This window comes from Sciurus vulgaris (assembly GCF_902686455.1).
Source record: "Sciurus vulgaris genome assembly, chromosome: 4".
NCBI classification, from domain to species: Eukaryota; Metazoa; Chordata; class Mammalia; order Rodentia; family Sciuridae; genus Sciurus; species Sciurus vulgaris.
Window position 1 is genome coordinate 7,094,400 of NC_136464.1, and position 12,453 is coordinate 7,106,852.

The 12,453-nt window shown below is 50.9% G+C and overlaps 1 protein-coding gene across 10 annotated transcripts in view; it reads left to right on the forward strand.

Annotated features, from left to right (window-relative positions):
• Nucleotides 1-4,947: 4,947 nt before the first annotated feature.
• The window catches only part of CTBP2 (C-terminal binding protein 2), a 146,244-nt gene continuing 138,738 nt past the window's right edge, over nt 4,948-12,453 (forward strand). For 4 of the 10 annotated variants that reach the window (XM_079137780.1, XM_079137779.1, XM_079137772.1 and 1 more), the window contains exons 1-2: nt 4,950-7,927; nt 8,209-8,412. The gene's annotated coding sequence lies outside the window, so the exon portion shown is untranslated. Of the gene's footprint in view, nt 7,928-8,152; nt 8,413-8,447; nt 8,885-8,992; nt 9,015-12,453 lie in introns of those variants that run through there. The other 6 variants (XM_079137782.1, XM_079137773.1, XM_079137776.1 and 3 more) reach the window with 5 other exon arrangements.

Consider the following 12,453-nt stretch of genomic DNA (forward strand, 5'->3'; position numbering starts at 1 on the left):
CAGTGACCTACTTCCTCCAATCACACCCCACCACCTGCAGTTACCACTCAGTGGTCCATTCAAATGACAAATCGATCAAGTGGATTAACCCTCTCATGAAATCAGAGCATTCATCAACCAATCTGTTCACCTCTGAACATTGCTGCACTGCCTGACACGTGCACTTTTGGGGGGACATCCAGATCCAAATCATAACAGACCCGTTCCTTCTAGTATTTAAGTTAGTTTTCCAGGGAGTCGACGAACAGTGAACTTGGAGGGGTGAAGAACGTTTGGACCCAGGTGCCATTTAGTGGCAGAGGGACCTTAGGCAAAGCACTTCAGAACGAGTTATGTAACTTGTGTGGCTCTGTGTGAAAGAAGTCGTGAAGCCAACGTTTTGAGCACCGAGCTCTGTGTGACCACATAGGTCACACACCAGCCCAGGGGCAGCCCGCCCAGCCCCTGGGCTCTCTGGAAGCTTCACCCTTCGCACAGGAAACAGTGGAGTCCTAATCCCTGGGGGTAATTTTTGCTGCAAGGGTCCGGCCTGGCCAGCACAGAGCAGGCCTCCTGCAGCGTTCACTGAGTAGTAGTAGCTCCGTGTGTTTGTTTATTTCTTCTGGATGTTACATTTACAGATTGATTCATGTTTGCGAATCAGCATGTTTGTTTTTGTTTTGCTGGAACCATACTCACTGTTTTTCAAAGAATTCAGGCACAGTGTGTGTGTGAGTGTGTGTTTTGAAAAAATAAAAGTGATGGGCTTAAACCCAAATATCAATTAAATCCTGAATCCATGAGAGCTTCAACCACTCCGATCTGCACCCCTTATAGCAGAGGGCATGAGCGTAGGACTTTTAAAGCGTGTTTGAAAGGGGCCAGAGCATCTGTAAAGGCACTATGTACTCGCTGTTTAGAATTAATTATGAATCACATAGTGATTGTATCATAGCCACAATGAGTGCAGCTATGCGGCCAGGCATGGAGGCAGAATCCACCCCGCCCCCCGCCACCACTGAGGCAGCACCCAGGAGCTCCAGATAATCACAGTTCTGAAGCGAGCTGAGCCCTGAACAAGGGAGACAGGTGAGTGACGACCCAGTGAAGTCTGCTCCCGGGAACTCTCTCCACAGAGACCCTTGAAACCCTCAAGTGCACATAACTAGTCCATTTTATTGTACAAAACAGTTACAATAAAAGGACCCACTATTATCTAGGGCCACTATCTTTTTTTCTGTAACTGTTGGTTACTGGAAATGAAATAGAAGAGATAGGGAACCGAGCAATACGGACCTCTGCTAGAGAGAGGTCTTTGATTGTAGTGGGGGACACACGCTGCACTGTGTCGGCAGACCTGTCCCAGGGGCCTTTCATGGGCCCTTGGTTCCCGGAGACATCAAAGCCACTCCTAGGGAGGTAGAAAGCAGGGATGGAATTATGCTGTCCCGTTTAAAGCCTAAATGGAAGAAAAGAAGTGCCTTCCACTCAATACCCCACACTGGGGCTGCAGATCTCATTTTCCCCCCTTACTTAAAAAAAAAAAACAAAAAAAATCATTTGGGAAGCAAAGGGTTTAGCTCAATGCTGGAGTACCTGCCTAGTGTGCTCAAAGTCCTGGGTGTACTCCACAGTGCCTCAAAAAATTTTAAATTTTGGAATAACCTTGGATTTGTAGATAAGTTGTTAGTATCACACAAAGAAGGGCTGGGGTACAGCACAGTGGGAAGGCTCCGGCCTAGCAAGGGGAGGCCTGGTTTTGATCCCCAGCACAAGAACTCCTAAACAGCCAGCGCTCCTGTCCACCAGCCTTTACCAAGGCCACGTTTGTGCCGTCATTCTCTCTTTTATGCATATTATCATTTTCTGAATCTTTGCAGAGTAGGTTATATATCTCATTTCTTAAGTTCCTTTACTTTGGGAAATTATACAAGTAATGTAACAAAATAAAGATTTAAAAAGTTAAAGATCACCTCAAATCCTACCACCGCAATGCTAAGATGTTCAGTTGAAAGTCTTCTCATTCTCTTAATCCATTTGCGTATGTAACTTGTATAGCTCAGATCTGTTGAAATACATTCACTAAAGGAGCCATCCAGCCTTCCATCCGCCCACCCACACGTCTGTCTGCCTGTTTGTTCATGCATCTGTCCATCCACCCATGGACCCAGGAAATACCTACTGAGCACCTCCTAGGGGCCAGGTGTACAGCACTGAGCAAATCTTCACGCAACTCCATGGCTACAAAATGCGACAACTGCCCTCCAGGGCAATTCTTGCTTCCTCTGCACCATTACTCCCCTGAGGGGAAAAATGTCCCTGGTCATAACTTGGGGATGTTGATATGGTTGGGTTTTAAGTGTATTATCAATTTCCAAAAAGTACTATCGATGTTGTAGTAAAAACATGTGTACAATGCTACCATTCATCAAAAAGCCAAAAGGGAAATTACAACTTCCTCCCACAGTTTCTCAATACAGTTCTTTTTAGCTCTTTGTGTTGCCTGTGTATCCAAGGGAAGAGACTTTTTGTTTTGAGGTTTACTTTCCTTAATTTATATTAAAAGGACAATTAACATTTTTTCCAAGTGTAAGATTATATGAAAATATTGATGATGCCTTTTCCAACACTACAAACCAATCCTCTCCCATAACAAGTACACAATCAGTTTTCATGGAGGAAGGAGGATGTGGCCTCCTAGAATATGACACTAGGGTGGCTTAGCATCCTTGAGCATTTAATTTGGCTTTGAGCCTCCTACAAGCAAAGGCAAAAGGAATCAGGATTGCTCACTTGGTTTTAATGATCTTTTGGAGCAAACCCATTAGATCTTCGAGAGAAATGTACTTTGTTTTCTCCTGGAGGGGTGCAGAGCAGAGGTGACAGAAACCTGCAGGGTTTGACAGACAACCTAGGCCAGCTTTTGCTGCCTGCCCCATCCTCTCTGCCCTGATGGTGGGTGGCAGAGGGAAGAGACTGGATTGATGGCCTATGACAGGAGTACCCTCCAGCACATTATGGCCTAATGGAGCCCAGCACTTCCAGGGGAACCCAGAAAGCACCCAAAGTTAAGAATATCCCTGTTGACAGGCTGTGGAGGGGGAGCCTATGGAGGGCAGGCAGCACCTCAGATGGTTGGTGGAGCTGGCCTAGTCAGTGGGGTGTGTCTGGGTCCCCAGGCAAAATTCCTCTACCCTGTCTGTCGGGCCACATGGTGCCAGTTTCACTCACCCTCACCCGAAAGCTCTGGAGCTCCACCAGGCCAGACCTCTGAACAGGAAAACCAGGCCCTCTCCTCCAATGCCCCCTCTGGGTCCCCAATTCAGGTACCCAAAAAAAGAATGCAGAGTCCTGGAGCAAGGGGAGACATCACTTTGACAGGGAGTTCACACTGCATGCACCCCAAAGAGATGGAGAGAACCAGGAAAAACAGAATCAAACCAGGAGGCCTGACTTCAAAAGACATGGATGGCTGGGGCATAACTCAGGGGTACCGTGCTTGCCCAGCATGCCACAGGCCTTGAGTTTGAGGTTTGAGCCCCAGAAATGCAAAAATTAAATTAAATTAAATAATTTAAATAAAGAAATAAACAGAGGCTCCTGGGCAGATGAGCTGCATTCCCCAGAATAAAAAAAGTTTTTACCAGGCACACCTGCAATCCCAGTGACTGTAGAGATTGAGGCAGGAGGATCCCAAGTTTGAGGCTGGCCTCAGCAATTTAGTAAGACTCTGTCTCAAAAAAAAAAAAGCAGGGGTGGTGGGCTGGGGGTGGAGCCCAGGGGTAGAAAACGCCTATTCTATATACGTCTGACGGCAGGGTGTTCATTTCAAACTCCCCCACACTCAGAAACTTGATCAGTGATATGGTCTGAAAAAAGTAGTATTTTATACTTAACTTGGACAATCAGAAAAACATGATTATAGATATTTCATAAGAAAAAAGCACTAGTTGCAACCTGATAAGCTCTGTGTTATCTCTCCTTCCCGATAGGAAAGCATGCGTGGTGCTCTCTCACTCCCAGTTACTAATAATTTACTTTCTGCTTTCTTGTTATCATGGCTTTTTGTTATTGTTTCAGAATTGACCCTTAGGAGCCTTAACGTCCACATATCGTGCCCAATTTTGTCTTTTCCATTTTAACCAGTCTCTGATAACATAATTCTTGAGCTTCCCCTGATGAGATTGAGGACTCATAATTAAACAAATAAAGAAAAAAAAATCAAATAAGGTGATGCAAGGTATATGTTTCAAAATTAACTAATTCTGCCTTTTCTGGAGCTTCTAGCATGGAGCAGTGTCTGAGTTAGGACCAGCATTCAGTCCCAGCGCCTATTCATCAGCAGAGGATGTCATGTTCTCTCTGCGGACCTCAGTCTCCTCGGCTGTAAAATGGCCATAATGTTGGAATCTCTCTTATAGGGCTGTTATGAAGAGTGACTATGCATCTCAAGGATTTAACACAATGTTAAGCATGGTGGCAAGTCAAGAACTAATGTGAGTTCTGCCACCTGCTGCTATTATGAGTGTTAAGACGCTCCTGGCTTTTGTGTCTATCAATTCCATGTTGAAACACCAGAAATTCAACCTGACCGATTCATCAGACAGGAAGTGACTACAGGGAGTTCTGAAAAGTAAGCATATTCTATGAAGGTAACACACACAGATAACAATTAGTAAGTTAATGGGCATTTGTTTTAAAACACTTTCTCATCTTTTTTCTTTATTGAAAAATACCTTTCGACAAGCAATCAATATGAAATGGCTAAGACATCTGAAAGACAAAAGGTACTTTGCAACTTGTTTATGATGTAGTAAAATAAACATGACAAAAAATTTACCATTTTCCTCATTTTGAGTGCATAATTTAATGGGATCAAACTTTATCAATATTGTACAACCATCGACATCATCCATTCCCAGAAATTAGTCAGGATTCCACAGAGAAACCCTAACCCGTGGAACAATGACTGCCCTCTTCCCTCAGTCCCAGTATCCGCCATTATACTTCGTCTACAGCTTTGGCTATTCTAGTAAGTGGAATTACACATTATCTTGTCTTTTTGTGTCTGGATTGTTTCACGTAGCCTGTTTTCGAGGTTCATTCATATTGTAGTAAATGTCAAAGTGTCATTCCTTTTTAAGGCTGAATAATATTCCATTGTACATATGCACCACATTTTGCTTATCCCTTGATAGACATGTGGGTTGTCTGCACCTTTTGGCTGTTGTGAATAGTGTTGCTATGAACATGGGTATACATATATCCATTTGAGTCTCTACTTTCAATTATTTTGGGCATATACTCATAAATGGAATTGCTGGATCATATGGCAATTCTATGTTTAACTTTCTGAGGTACTGCCAGGCTGCCTTCCACGGTGGCAGTACCACTTTACATTTCCACCAGTGATACAAAGCGTTCCCATTTCTCCACATCTTCATCAACCCGTTTTTTCTGCTTTGTTGATAGCCATTCCAGTAGACAAGAAATGGTATCTTATTGTGGTCTTGATTTGCATTTCCCTATCGACTAGTGAAGCCCAACATCTTTTCATGTGCTTATTGGCCATTTATATATCTTCCTTGGAGAAATGTCTATTGGAGTCTTTGCCCATTTTTGAATGGGATTCTTTGTAACATCTTTAAAAAAATTAGAGTCTGAAATAATTCATACGTTGGAGGCAACCGGGCTCTGTATTTTAAAATGCAGGGTGTCAAGCCGAAGTGGGAAATAATTTTCAGCTCTAAGGAGGCCTTCTTTTTAATATTCTCAAAACAAAGAAGAGCATTTTCTAAGGCAGAATTCAAATTCATAGAATGCATAAAAGTTGAACGAGTGATGTGAAGAGCCAGCTAATATTTTGTGGTTTTTCAGGGATGATAGATGACCATTCAGAACCAAAGATCTTCTGTGAATTAAGGAAGCAGAAAAATATTTATAGTTATTATAGTTTATGCCCAAGAAACTCGGAGAAGTAGGAACTGATAGCCCAGTAGCGGGGATGGGGTTGGGGGGTGGACAAGGTCAGTTACAACCAAGTCTTAGGCACCATGACCTTGAGGCAAAACTGCTGGCTGGAGAGCCCTAAAGATAAGTTTGTGGGGACACGGAGTCACCAGAAGATGGAGACAACTGGGAGCACATGTGGGGAATTCACCCACGGGAACAGCAGGCTTGTCTGTCAGGACCATGTAAAAAACGAGCTTCGGACATCTTGTGTGTTCTGCGAGGCCAAGACAAACAGGAGATCTTCGATCCAATGTTAACACCAGTTCGATTATAAAGCAAGTCACGGGAGACACGGACCCACGCTACCCATCACATAGTGGGCACAGGACGCACTCAGGAGCAGGGCTGGAGCAGGGCTGTTTTGGAGGCAGAAAAGGGTTCCGCGGTTGGGTGGCCTCCCTCGCCCCCCGCCCCCCGCGCCCGGCCTTGGCTGCAAGTTTCTTTGGTCGGGTTGGGCGTGGGGCCCCTCAGGTTCAGAGGAAGCCAAACCACGCGCCTCGTTTCACTCGGTTCAAGGAATGGCCGTCCCTGACTTCAAAGGCCAGACTCGGACCCCTCCTGCTCAACGTCTCAATCCAGTTCCTAACATCTCAATACGGGTTTTAAACAAATCAAGTCGAAGCGCCCTGGTCAGCTCCCACAGGGGTTCTTGGAGAACGCGTTGAGAACTCAGGGGTTAAGACCAGAGTGTGGGGCGCCCTGCGGCGCAGGAAAAAGAGCCTCCCCAGCCCCCACCGCTGGTTCCCTTCCGGAGACGGCGTTCGGATGCCGCGGGTCACGGGCATGGAATCCAGTCCAGGTGTCGTCTGGCTGAGTGTCGCCGCTGGGCCCAGATCCCGATCTGGTGTCCAGACTCCAACCGCAGAACGTCAGGACCGTGTGGGCTCGGGGTATCGAAAGGGCGCCGCGCAAGCCCGGGACCCCGATCCCCGGACCCGGGAAGCAGCGCGCATCGGTCCCGTGAGGCCTCGGGATCCCATTCAAGGCAAGGCTTTAAAAATAGCTCCGGCGAGATCCAGGCAACAGGAAGGAACATTTTTTTTTTCGTGTGTAAAAATGTTTTGCTTCTTGTAGAGAACACACCGTTGCAAGTTCCAGCACATGGGGCCCTCTCCCCGCGCACCCACAGCCTTCGCCGCCTCTCCGGCACGGCCTCTGGAATCTGGATTTGGGGAGCGCAAGTGCCCCCTGTGGCCGGCCCGCGCCTGACCCCGCGGGCCTGAGAAGGCAGAAACCGCCGGCGCGGGGCCCAGGAGGAAGTTGGAATCGCCGGGCGGGGAAAGGGGCAGGTCGGCTCCGCGGGCCTGGAGGGGGCCCCACAGGTCCGGGCCACCCAGGGGATCTGCGCCGAGGCCCGCCCGGACTCGCGTCCTCCCACGTGGCCGACAGCCTGGGGCCCCACGTGGAACGGACGGAGGAGGAAGGAGGGCGAGGGGAGCCCGGACTCCAGGCCGCAGCCCCTGGACCCCCGCCCCCGCTCCTGCGGCTCCGCGCCTCCCTAGAGGCTGGCGCGGGGCGGGCAGGCCGGGGAGCGCCCTCCGCGCCAGTGTGCACTTTCGCGCAGCCACTAATCCCCCGAGAGAGCCGATTTGTAGTGAGGAGTATCTGTAGGGGGCGAGACCGGCCCATGTGGGGTTGTGTCATTGGTTTGCAAAGAGAGACCCCGCCTTTGCCCAAAAAAAAAAAAAAAAAAAAAAAAAAGGAGCGAGGAGCGAGAGAGCGGCGACCCTCACCTCGCCTCCCGCCTCGCTCTTGCGCAGCCGGCAGGCACCGGGAGACGCGGTCGGAGCCGCTTCTTTCCCTTTCCTTTTCTCTCGGCTTTCCTCCTCCTTTCCCGGAGGAGAAAACAAATAAAGAAGAGCAAATAGCCGGGAGGCGCTCGGCATCCAGGACGTTCCCTCCCCCGATCCAAGTTGGAATCAGCATCCTCTTGGGGGTGAGCGCGGCGCGGGGCGGGCGCGGGCAGGGGACCCCCAGTGCAGCCCCGCCCGGCGGGCGGGCTGGCGGGAGGGCGCGCAGCCCGGACTAGGGGTGGGGGTGATCGGGAGCCGGGTGGGCGGAGGAAGGGGGTGGGGTGGGTGGGGAAGTAGGAAGAGGCTCGGCGGCGAGGGGAGGAGGAGGAAGGGAAGGGAGGGGTAGGGCGGGAGGGGGAGGGGCGGGGAGCTGGAGAGATTAAGTTTTTGTGTGTGTGTCCCTGTGTGCGTGTGTCATTTTAAGGTGGCTCGGGAGCGGCCCGGAGGAGCCGGCGGCGGCCCGAGGAGCGAGGGACGGAGCCGGGAGCCATGCCGCGCTGAGGGGGGGCAGCACAGCCACCGCCACCGCCACCGCCGCCGGGTGGGGTGGGAGGGGCGGGAGCGCCTCCGCCGCCGCCGCCTCCCGGGTGGGCGCCCTTCGCGGTGGACGCCGGCGGCCCCGGACGAGGTAAGGAGGACCGGGGGAGGAGGGGAGGGCTGGGGCCGCCGCCGCCCCCGCCTCACCTGCAGCCGCGGGCTGGGGGCGCCGTGCCCGCGCCTCACTGCGCCACTCCGGGAAGAGGAGGAGGAGGAGGGCGAAGGACACCGAGCCGGCATCCGAGGACATCTTTGGTCCGCGACCCCGGCCCGGTGTTTCTCCTCGGTGCCCGGGGGTGGATGCCGGCCCCGGGTCCCCGCCCGCCGCCCCCCGCCACCGATTGCGCCCGCCGGTCGCGTTTGCGCCAGGATTTTTGTTGTGATGAGAGTTGATGAATGCGAAGTAGGCGGTCACCTTCCTTCCCATCAGGATTGGAAAAAAAAAAAAAAAAAAAAAAAAGGAAAGAAAAACCCGGAGCGCAGCGGCGTCCGGAGGGCAGCATCGGCGGCGGCGTCTGGGCGACGGTTTCCTAGGCACCCCCGGCTCCTGACCCCCGAGCCCGGTGGGTGCGCGTGCGGGGGCCGCTGGCGACCCGGGCGGAGCGCGCGGCGCGCCGCGGGGACAATACGGCCGGATCCCTGGGGACCAGGAGTCCGAGCACGCCGGGGTGCGGCGGGCCTTGCGCCTGCGAGGCGAGTGGGGGGGCAGGAAGGTGGGGGTCTGCGGGGAAGTCGGGGCGCGCGCGACTCAGGCCCCTGGGGGCGCGGCCCCTGCCGGCCGGGGATCCCGCGCGGCGCCCAGAGAGCGCAAGTGAAAGACCGGGAAGGAGACGAAGTGGAACCCTTTTGTTTTGCCAGCCCGGCATTGTTGGCTCCTCCGGGCAGCCGGGCCACATCTGCCGCCGCCGCAGCAGCAGCCGCCACTGCCGCGCGGGGCTCGGCCCGCCAAAGTCGCGGCCGGGCGGGGGGCCTGGGCGGGCCGGGCGCGGGCGGGGGCCGGGCGGGCTGGGCATTTCCTCTGCCCGGCCGCGCTCCCGCGGGCACCACTTCCTCCTCGCCACCCGCCGCCGGGAGCCCGGCCCGCCCGCCTCTCACCTCCCCCGCCCGGGCCGCACTTTTCGGGTGGGGCGAATCAAAAAGAAAAAGTTTCGCAGGAGGGGCTGGCTGGGGCGCGCCCTGGGCGGCGGGGACTCAGCGCCGCGCAGGGACAGCCGGGCCGCGGCGGTCGCCTCCTTTTCCTCGTCCTCCGCGGCGCCGGACGGCCCCGCGCGGCCGAGGGGAAGCGCCTTTCTTTCTCTCCACGGCTCTCTCCCCAGTGCCCGGGGCGAGTTGGGCAGAGGAGCGCCGGAGCCCGGGCGCGCCCAGGCCTTTCTCCAACCGCAGGCCCAGCGGCGTGGAGGGTCGCCCGCAGCCCACGCTGCGCCCTGGGGCTCGAAGGCCGCGGGCCCAAGAGCTCAGCGCGGTCACCGCGGGCCGCGCCGAGACACTCGCGCGCGCACACTCCCTCCGGTGGCTTGCTTTCCGCCGGCGACGATGGTCGCGGACCCGGAGTGCGTGCGCGCGCGAATGTTTGTGGTTATCCCTCCCACCCCCGTACTTTTCCGGAGGCGGCCCAAACAGCAGTTGGCTCCGGGGGACCCCACGTTTAGGATTCTATAAGGGAGAAGAGGAATTTTTTTTTTTTTTCGTAGAAATTTCCGCTTGCCTGCGCGCTCGTGGTTTAGGCTGCTGGCAATGGCCTACGTCGCCACGCCGGGCTCCCTTTCCCTACGCGGGGTAAACAGATCTTTCTGTATGTTTCCCCCTTTTTTCTTTAAAGATTAGAGATCGGGTTAAGTTCTTAGAGAGTCAGATGCGAGTGGCTTGAAGGGTAGACAAGAGAATTCTATAAATATGCATTGGGAATTTAAAATGCTAAATGCCTTATTTGCAATTCTGTTGGATATTCTAGAGACTGGTATATTTTTATCTGATATGGATAATTTTGAGGGGACGTTATATTTGAGGGAACGTTATATTTGAGGGAAGTTTACAAAGTGATTTCTGCCTTCTAACTTTGACGAAATACATCAACTATCGAACCACTCTCAAAGAAAATATTCTTCCTCTACTCCGTGCTGGGGTTCAAGGACAGTTTTAAAGTACCCAGTATTCGCCCCCTAGGATTGGTGTGCTGCCTCGGTTCTCAAAGTAAAACTAGTTTTCATCCACTTCGGAGAATTCTGTTTTGAAATCTTTAATAAATAAAGTCTTTTGCATTTCGAAGTAATGGGACTTTAAAGGATCTTGTGTTTATAATCACTTGATTTCAAAGAGGACTTCTTACTGCAATTACAAAGTAATATTTAAAATGCTAATTCAACATTTTCAGTCAGTAGCTTTAATATTGAAACAATGTTTCTTTCTATTTTCTAAGTAGCAGGGACTGTATCTTAAAGTTGAAACACTGAATATCCTTTTGTCTGGCTCTGACACTCTCCTGGAAAAACCCCCAGTGCCCTTTTTATTGCCCCCCAAAGAAAAGTTAATGAGATGCTAGGTTTCAAGCAAGGAGGCCCTTCCTCCTGCAAAATATGCTTACAGTTGCCATCGAAGTTGGATGTTCACCGTGAATGCACTTGCCTTTAATGAAACCAGTTTAATCGTTCACACTTGATCAAGTATAACATGACCAAACAAAGGAAATAAGCCAGCATATTTCTGTAGAGCACTGAAGGGTTTAGTGTAAGTGTTGATGTTGGGTCACCCCTCCCCCACCCTGCCCCAGAGGGTCGAAGGCAAAGGGATTTATGGCGCTGATTGGTTTTCTGTGCCCCAAGGGTAGGGGACCCCAGTTCTGTCCCTGTGGAAAGCAGTGATTAGAGGGAATTAGGGGTTTGGCGCTTGTTTTGAACCTGTCGAGGTGCTTTTTGGTTTCTTTTCCTGCTTGGGAAGATACTTAACTTGGGGTCTGTTGTGCCCTCCCCCCTGTCTAATGGCACCTTAATAAAGCAGAGTGGAGGAAGGTGGTGTGTTCTGCAGACTGAGCTCACCTCCTGAGTTATTTACGATTTCATTTGGGATCTTTGAAACTAACCCTTGAATGGGTGCTGTCGTGGGGGATGGGCAGGGTAACTTAGCTGTGATTAAAAAAATAATACTAATAATCTCTTTGTCCCCAAAATGCATTTCCTTGCTAGGCAGGAGTTGAAGCAGTTTATGTGTGCTATGTAGTCATTGACTTGTGAAGAAATCTTTGCAAAGTATGTCTTTTTAAAGTTAAGAAGGTAAAAAGTTTGGCTACTTAAAAGCAAACACTAACTGCCATTGTAAAAACACACTGGGGACATATTTTGGCCTTTTAAGACTCGGGCACACCTGTTCCTGTCCCACTGAGTTGAGTTTGCTTTCCCTGGCATTGTCCATCTTAATCTGACCCTGTACACAAGATGAAACAGTAACACTTGCTGGCTGAATAATTATTAACTAGTTCATCAGATGCCTTTTCAGGGAATAATCAATAACTTCATTCTTGACTTTAAAAACTCCAAACAAATGTTATTCCTAAGACTGGAAAGTGTTTTAAAGAGAGAATAAAGAGAAACAAATAGCAACAACACTCAAAACTGCAAAGCCAACCTGCAAGCTCTCCCGTGTAGTAGCTGGTGAGTGGACTGAAGGAGCAGGGGACTGGATTTAAGAATGGGATTGCTGGGAACTGTTAACCTACCAAAAGAAAGGGAACTCAGGGTGGCTTGTGGCATTTGAAATTCTTGAGATTCACTTATTAAAAAGGAAAAGGACACAGAAAAGGACAGTTCTCAGGGAGGGGCCCCACCGAGATCTAGCGCAGGAATGCCATTTGCCAACAGATCACTAACATCATGAATCATTTTTGAAGGCAAAGTTATACCCTTTGCACCTAATGCTTTCCCTAAATGGAAAAATTTTTAAAGAGTTTACAGCAGCAGTAGAATGGTGGCCCCAGTTGTCATTTTTTACCACTGTCATTTCAATATAGAGAGGCTTGTCATCATAATGTATGAGAGTGCAACCTGGGTCCCTCTGTTAATAGTCTTTCCATCAGTGAAAAGCAGCAGCCAAGTGTCCCAGGTCCCTGATACTGGCCACAAATAGGTATCCATGCAGCACG